Source organism: Curcuma longa, chromosome 10 (assembly GCF_044706935.1).
Source record: "Curcuma longa cultivar G26 ecotype Majalengka, Jawa Barat chromosome 10, ITB_CL_G26_1.1, whole genome shotgun sequence".
NCBI classification, from domain to species: Eukaryota; Viridiplantae; Streptophyta; class Magnoliopsida; order Zingiberales; family Zingiberaceae; genus Curcuma; species Curcuma longa.
The window spans coordinates 4,596,694-4,605,525 of record NC_133870.1 but is presented as its reverse complement, the minus strand read 5'-3'; the positions used below and the strand labels follow the sequence as shown (position 1 = coordinate 4,605,525).

Sequence of the window (8,832 nt, the reverse complement as noted above, 5' to 3'; positions counted from 1 at the left end):
TTCCTCCACTATTTTCACATTTCTAGCACAAGAAGAGCTCAGTTTAATTGAGTACATTTAATACCTCTGAAAGCTGCTTAACAACTAGCCATTTTGTTGTAGTGTAATTGTAAGACTTTAATTTTGAAAGGTTGTCTTCTGCTAACTCAGTGAAGCTCATGAGTAAATCATGATGAATGAGAATCAAATCAGTAAATTACAACATAATTCCCTTTTAAGCCTAGGCTATCCTAGTACAAGCGTCCTGGCGTCGGGCCTAAGTGAGCCGTTTCATACAGCACGTGCCGTTCCTACCGGCTCTGTGACGTTAACCTAAAGCTCTAGTTCTCACTTCGCGCAGCTCCGTTCACTCCCCCTGGGGATTCTTCTTTCATACGTAGTCTTTCAAACTTGATTCAATGGTGTCAAGCTCCTTCTGCGCCCCAATCATTCTATTTTCGTTTGTGGAGTCCTTTGAAAGCTTCTTTAATTGAATTCAAAGATCGATAGCTTGAAGCATGCTGTCTTATTACGATGAAAATAGCAGGCCCCGCCTTGAATCACTCCTTTCCGGGTCTAGCAGGCAAGAGGGGAGGTTCGAAGACCTATTATGCTATGCCCCAGTTGCAGCGGTGCCGAGATGCCTTATTAAAATGTTAGGGGATAAAGTACTAGTTCGCTTAGTCAATCTTTTGCCTACATCTCTAGCTGCACAAGGCCAGTATGTGAATACTTGGAGAGTGCAGTACAAGGTAGGTGGTCTTTGCTACTTGGTTTAGTTGCTCGCTCGTAAGCCGGGGATAAGCAGTTCTATCGGAGTCTCGATTCGCGTCAATCTATGCTGGCCGGGCTAAATATGCAAGCATTTTAGGTCCTCCATTTAGGGACCGAAGGCTGTGAAGCATGCTGGAGGTAAGGACCTCTTCTCTCTGACGTAGCCAAACAAAGTGAAAACCATTCGACCGAGGTCGAGATCTAAGCCGGTCTATAGCACAGGTGCTGCAGTGAAAGATTCCGACGTAGCTAGATACCTTGAAGAAAGAGCAAAAAGACTCACTTTGGGTCCATGGCTCCAGTCAAAATGGCCCTTCCCTCCCTTTGCCATTCTTTTTCCAATGAGGAGTCCGACCGATGAACCTTGGGAGCATTCCGGGCAAGATCTATGGCTTCAGCTGCGGCTAAGCGAACTACTTCTATAGAATATATAGAAGTGAATATGAGAGAAAAAGCTCTTCTTTCACATAGTGGGAGGCTGGCCTTCTCTCTTCCCAATGATACCTCTTTCACTCACTTAGTGGACGACCCAGAGGACTAACATAAAGCCCCCTTTTACCTCATCCCGATCCCCCTGAAAAGAGGGTGAAGTAGCAGGCTCCCTCCTAAACCTATTACTGGGGTGGAGTCGAAGCTATGGCACCAGAAAGTGAAAGTGTCAGTCTCGTCCTATGCTCACCAGATGGGGAGTCAAATCACAATCTATAGCTAAAGGTGCAAACTCTCAGGTTAGTTTAAAGTCCTACTCCTTAGTCCATAATAAACAAAGTTCAGTGCCTTCTCTTTTCTTACTCAATCCGCTACCCCCGAACCTACCTATGCTCTGGCCTCTCTCATCCCTGCTCCTAGTTCGGATGCCTTTTTTTCTAGCTTTCATGCTGTCACCCTCATTTTCGAAATTGATCCCAGGTCTCCTCTCTTATCCACTGATCGACTTCAATGTTAGTTTTCCCGTCCCACGCCGTTTGCTGCCTTATTTATTTACTAGTGGGGGGCCTGAAGTTCGCTTTCGATCAAGACATCCTAAAACCTTACTATAGAAGAGGGGGAGTAATGAGGCAGTTCAACCGATGGCAGAGGCCCTTTTCCAGCAACTCTATCTTTGTTAGTCCCACCCTATCTAACTAAGCAAGAAAGTCCTCTCTGAGTTAGGAGGCTCGGCTCAAGCTCAATATGGGTGGTGGGTCAGCTTCAACAGGGAGCGCACAGACATAGACGAATCATACATCAGAGAACCACCACGATCCAGGACAGCCAGTAAGAGACAGAAGAGAGAGAGCACAGATAGGAAACCGAACCGCCCCCCTGCCTCGGATTTTGGGAAAGAAAGCTCTTGGTCTTTCGAACTGCTAAAGTGGATGCGATTCTCCTTCAGTTTGAATGTCCGACCTTCACTATTCCAGAAGGATTCATTAGAAGGTCGTACTTTTTCCGCTTCATATAGTTGCTCGCACAATCAAGTCTTTTTGTTCGTCGAGGAGGCAATAGATTCATCTTGTCATTCCAGATAGACATGAAGGATAAGGCACAGAGCTAGCCCTTCTTTGTAGGAAAAGAATTGAACCTATAAGAATTAGTCAGTCAGTCATCCCTTCCCACCTCCTTTGAATAGTCCGTTTTGACCTCTGTTCTTGAATCGGTTCTATCTGAATCCCTACCTGAGACTGGAAAAGAAACTACGAGCTAGCAAGATGACGAGTCCAGATGACTAATCTACAGCTGTAAGTTTCCTTACATTCTCTAGATTCGATTTAGGAATGAATAGAAGAAGGAGACTATCAAAACATACTATTCACCAACTACAACTGATGAAAAAGAAGCGGGAAAATTAAACTTTTGTCACAACGGGAAGGGAAGAGTTCATTGTTTAGGTCCTACTCTGGGTCTGTAGCTGATAGCGGCGGATCATCAAGAAAAAGAAAGGGTCTTGTACTAGACTTCTTCCCTGAGGCTTGAAAGAAAGTTTAGCACCCAAGAAAATCAAGAGTCCATTTAGAGAAAGCTGAGGCGCAGGCCAAGAGATCATAAAGGGCAAAAGGCAAATTCAAATCGGGGTAGGGGCTACCTCTAAATAATGGAAGTTCCTGGCATTAAAGTAGGTTTAGGGAAGGTCAGCTTCAGGTCAAATAGATTCCTTATTTTCTTTTAATAATAGAATTCTAACCTCAACCTCACTCAAGGGATAGAAAGGGGCGATGAGCTCAGTGGAGGTCTTTCAGAGCCTGATGAAATAGAAAGCCCTAGCTATGAGTGACTCAAATCTAGCCGTGATGCGCGAGGGCCAATATTCAAATGAAAGCAAGGGGAAGGGATGAGAGCAGTCGGAAGAGCAGCTCTCTCAGAAGCAACCAATCCAAGAATTGATGGATTTGGTAGAGTGCCAGTCACAACACTAGAACCAAGTTAGGTGAGCTTGAAGGCATCGGTTGAAGCCCTTAGTTGCAAGGTCTTTGACTGTGCCCAAGAAAGAGATGTGGGACAGGCAAAAAACCAACCCCGCAGTACAACTACAACAGGGGGCCCCTTCATAAGAGAAGTGCCGAGCCTGTGAAGTCAAGTCAACGGAACGGGTATTATGAAACGAGATTTCTTGCTACCTATCGTCTATCATCATGAGAAGCGTCTTCTCATCGTTATGAATTGGATCATGTCTGCTGTGAACAATTGGACTGAAAGCTGACAACAAGCATTCCTTTAGAAAGGTTAGGCACCTAAGAGCAGATTCTTTTCATGTGCAGCAGCTTGTATTCGTATAATAAGAAGAAATGGTCCCACTGACGTTTTGATAAATGCTATTTCCTTTCCTTCTTGCTATGTGCGTGGATATCTTGTCACTAAACCTATTGCCCAAGATCATCCCGAAAGACAGAATTCCGTCCTCTCTTGCAGGCTTAAACAGCCGATCTTTCAACCATTAGAAATTGGAGCTCCTTCATAACTCGAGTCGAATCCTTATGAAATAAACTCTAGACCCGAGTCGAATCCTCATGAAGACAAACTCCTAGGTCCGAGCCGACTCCTCGTGAGGACCGACTCCAGGCTCGAGCTAGAGACTCATTGTGAGGCCCCAATTCCTCCCAGTCAGCTTGGTTGCACCAACCTTATGCAGGATTGCGTCTTCGGACTCGATTCAAACAATATTCAACTCTTGGTGCCCTGCTCCATTAAATATTATTCTTTCCATCATACAGAAAAGTCATCCTCATGACTACCCATCATTTCTCCTAATATATCTCGAGTAATAATAGGTAGCATGAAAAATTATAGCATGAATGTAGCATAACACACTCAATGTATGAATGTGGGTCCCACTGCATGTCAATGGGACCCACTTACATTGAGTGTATCATGCTACATTCATGTTATAATTTTTCATGCTATTTATCATTACTTATATATCTCTACCACCAATTATGGCCCCTACTCTGACAGACACAGTTATATTTTTACCATTAAAGTTATTCAATATATTAGGAATCTGTGTTTTACCATTTAATAATAATAATTCGAGCATTAAAGTTTATACTTAATATGGATTAAAATGCATTTAAAAATTTGTGGTATTAATATGGATGAAAAGTTGTATTATCAATCAATTATAGCTGTGTAAGTTTGTTTCCATATAGATAAATATGTCTATTTATTGAAATGATATTTAGGCGGAAAATTTTTAGGCAGACAATTCTGTTTATATATATATATATATATATATATATATATATATATATATATATATATAGATTATTCATTGGAAATGTAAACATTGTCTAATAAGATAAGTTGATAGTTAGCTCTCTTAATTAATCTTAGATTCTCAGCTCAAAATAAAGTGGGCCCAATTGTGTTAGTTGCATTCTATGAAAATTAAAAATTTTATTAATTTTTTTGATGAATTCATCTAATCCACAATTCAGTTTGGGATTCAACATCAACGGAAAATTAATATTTTGTTAAAGTTTTAAAAATAAAATAAAATAAAATAAAAATTGTTAGCTTGGGAAGCAAGAAAGCAGCCAAGCACCACCGGGTTTTCAAACGACGACGCTCCAAAAATCACGCTTCACCATCGGGCCCACTCGAGGCTCCAGTCGCAAGTCAGGTAACAAAGCGAGTCGGAGTTTCGTCTGCTTCGCGCGCAAGCTCTTGCTTCCCGTTGCGGAGAAAGGGTGTAAACCTCCTGGTCATTTCCTTCGCGTTTCTCTCCCTATTTATTCAGCTCAGTCACTCTGTTTCTCACCTGAGCCAAGCGATGGCAAGGTATGGCTGTTCCTTCTGCTTTCAGTTCTTCTTCTTCTTCTTCTTCTTCTTCTGTATGCTCTCAAATTTTGTGACCTTTGATCATTCATGTGTTTGCAGGGCGTGGCTCGTTACTAGCAGAGGAATCGCAAGGAAAATAAGGAACAGCAGCAGCAGCAGCCGTCAAATCAAACAAGATGCCGACGTCGAAGCCAATATGAAATGCCCTAACTGCAATCACCTCATCGACAACAGTGACGTACGTGAGTTTTCGTCGATGTTCATTCTTCAGAATATTGCTTTCTTTCTCACTGCTGTAGCTTCTTGTACGTACAATGTAGGTTTCCCTGGACTGGCCTGGCTTTCCGGCCGGCGTCAAGTTCGAGCCGTCGGACGCCGAGCTGATGGAGCACTTAGCGGCGAGGATCGGGCTCGACGACTCGAAGACGCCGCACGTCCTCATCGACGAGTTCATTCCCATGCTGGAGGACGGCGCAGGAATCATCCTCAGAATCTCCCAGGTGATCCAGCAATCGAGCTTCTTTTGCAACTCGAATTGAAGTTCACTGACGACTGATATATAACAGGTGCTAAGAAAGATGGAAGCAGCGTTCATTTCTTTCACAGAGTATCGAATGCTTACGCGAGAGGCCCGCGCAAACGGCGAAGGATAAGCCAATCCGATTCGTCGGAGGAACAAGTGAGGTGGCACAAAACAGGCAAGACGAAGCGCGTGTTCCATGACATGAATGGTGTTCAGAAAGGCTGGAAGAAGATCATGGTCCTCTACACGAATAACGCTAAGGGAGCTTCCAGACCTGGCAAAGCTAAGTGGGTCGTGCATCAGTACCACATTGGACCTGAGGAAGATGAACTGGAAGGTCAACTTGTGGTTTCGAAAGTCTTCTACCAACAGTCAGCTGCAACTCACGGCGAGAATGAGTTCGTCGAGGAAAGGGAAATGGTGGGCGTGAGAGGTGATCCGAGAACCCCAAACACAAGCACTCCACAGCCACCTCGGCTCTCGAAGGATTCTCCTAAAGAGGACAATGGAAACTCTTTACAGTTCCTGCTGAATCAAGTGCGTTTTCAGGATGAATCTCGTCCCCTATCATTGCAGTGCCATGAGTACTCTAGAAACAATGATGATATTAGTAGTGTTGCTGCAGAAGCCATTAGCACAGCTCAGGAATTCTCTGATCTCGACAACATATTGATCGATACACCTCCGGACTTTCAACTTACTGTAAGATTTCTGATCGTCTTGTGTTTGAATTGTTCAAAGTTGGGCTATGCTAATTATGGTTTGCTCATGATTTAGGACTTGGAATTTGGTTCTCAAGAAAGCACGATGAGTTGGCTGGACAAATTACTAGACTGATCGACGAGGATGGCTAGCTAGCTTCTGATAACAAAGACAAAGTTGTTTTAATCCATTGAAGGATTGGATCCTGTTTTGTGTTTCTGACAGTTTTTAATTCTCTCATGGTCATCATGTTGTGGATTAATTGGATATAGGATTACTTTTTGTAAGATCAGATTCCAACTTGTGATTGTTTGTATCATTTTAAGTTGTCTGAATCTAGTTTCATGCTTGATATTACACGAAAAATAGGATCATCTTATCGATCTTTGTTACTGTTGGAAATTTGAATGGAAATAAGAAAAGGTAAATGAAGGAGATTTCATTGTGCATAGATTTTAATCTTACATTAGGAGTCTCATGATTTTATTGTTGGTATATATTATTTCACAAACATTAATATTATGAATGTAAGTACGATGAAAGACTCTCTTTTATATATGAGCCTGTGAGAGAAATGCAAATCTAAGGTTCGGATTGCATCGACTCAAGCTGATTCATGTGTAAGTACGATCTGAGCGCGTCAAATGCCAAATTGATGATCGACGAATAATAGCGAATCTGTAACTGATAAAGTAAAATAACTAACCATTAGTGGTCAATAGCTAAGGTTTTGATCTCGACGAGTAAAGAAGAAGAAAGGACACACAACGAGAACAGAAGAATAGAAATCCATCTACTTCGTTCTTTATTTGTTTCTCTGTCGTGCACTCCGCTCGGCGACGATCACCAACGATAGCATTCAGGTATAAGCTTAGTTTGTCGTGACCAACTCTATTTGGTGATGATTCATGATTTTGCTATTGTATCATGAACAACAGACGTTCATTATAATCTCAAAACATAGTTGGAGAAGAACAAATTTGTTTTAAGAAAACTACATCACGTAAGCCTCGGTAACTCATTCGACTAACTCGTCAGTTGAGTTGACAGTCGGGCAAATTCAATTTTCTGATTCGGCACTCGGTTGACTCGAACACGGTGACAAGGCAGCTCAGTTTGACCATATAAGACAGCCCGTTCGATCATACAATGCAGATCAATTTTCCAGGCAACTCAACTATGCCAAATAGTTTATCCTTCCCTATTTAATAGCTTGAGATTATTAACTAGTGCAAATCATCTCGACAAATAAATCTAAATTATTTTTTTATAATTTCAATTCAGCAATTCCTCTCGTAATCTCCAACAAGACTTCCAACAGTTACATACAATAAAAAAAACCGGTACATCATAACCAATCCAAACAAGAAATCAATATGATCAGAAACAAATAGATTAATATACAATAGAAAAACTTCACTGATTAAAAAGAAGGGAAAAAAAAATAACAACATATAGCTGTGCATAGAAAGTAATTGAATCAGTGTTTCCTTGTGCTTTGCTGGTACTTATCCTTGATCCAGTTGAATCCGGTGGAGGTGCCCTCCTTCACCTTCCTGAACCCCGACGTCGCCGCCGCCTTCGTCTTCTCCACTCCCTTCTTCCATCCCCCTCCACCGCCGCCCTTCTTCTCGTTCCCCACCATCGTCGCCAACCTGTCCTGCTCACTGTAACCCCATGGATCTGCCACTACTGACGTCCCAATTGAGCTATGCTTCTCCATCGATTATGTTTATGATGAACAAAAAGATAGATATATAGATAGGTGGATGCTGTCTCGGTGAATTAAGAGGAAAGGAAGGGCCAAGTTTCCTTATATGAATGAGTCAATGCAATGAATTCCTTTTTGAAGGTTCTTGTTTATCATGCTCGTGAAGTTAATTCTGGTTTAATTAGGTTTTGATTTCAGGGTTGTAATGTTACAGTATTGCCCATGGATTTGCATTGAAGTCACGGTAGATTTGGTCCTTTAACCGGAGGATTGGGAAGGCGAAATGTGGAACCGGATTTGACTTTCCTCTTACGCTAGATTTGATTTCTGCTTTTTGACTAGATTTGTTTCTAGAAGGGGAATAGATTGACCAGGCGCCGGATTGGATTGGGGTTGTTTATCTGTCACGATTTCTTGGAACTTCTAAATTTAGTTTACATTAAATAAATTTCGTTTGACCATGCCAAAATATATGGGCATTTTTTTAGTAACGGTTAGTCTGATACGCCATCGATGCGTGTTTGCTAAGTCCGATTTGTTGTTTGAGAAAGGAAAAAAACAATGGTGAAAATAGTTTTAAAATTATTGGCATCCTATGTCAATTAATATATGCATCTTAAACAACAAGTTGCTCGCTCATCAAGTGAGCAAATATTAAAGCCTCTCGGAGAGCCCGGTGGTTTGGTCTATATAAACATCTTATGAATAAAGATGATTTTTGAAATTTCATCTCTTGTTAAACCACTATTTCCGTGATATTAGGATGTTATATTAAGATTCACATATGCTTCTCATCTACGAATTTATTTGATGGACGTTGGTTTGTGGAGTTGGACCGTCCACCTCCAGAATTAATCGAATCAAAGATGATTCTCATACAATAAGG

The 8,832-nt window shown here is 41.7% G+C and overlaps 1 pseudogene; it reads left to right on the top strand.

Annotated features, from left to right (window-relative positions):
• Positions 1-5,002: 5,002 nt before the first annotated feature.
• On the top strand, positions 5,003-6,378 carry LOC141835519 (SUPPRESSOR OF GAMMA RESPONSE 1-like; annotated as a pseudogene).
• The last annotated feature ends 2,454 nt before the right edge of the window (positions 6,379-8,832 follow it).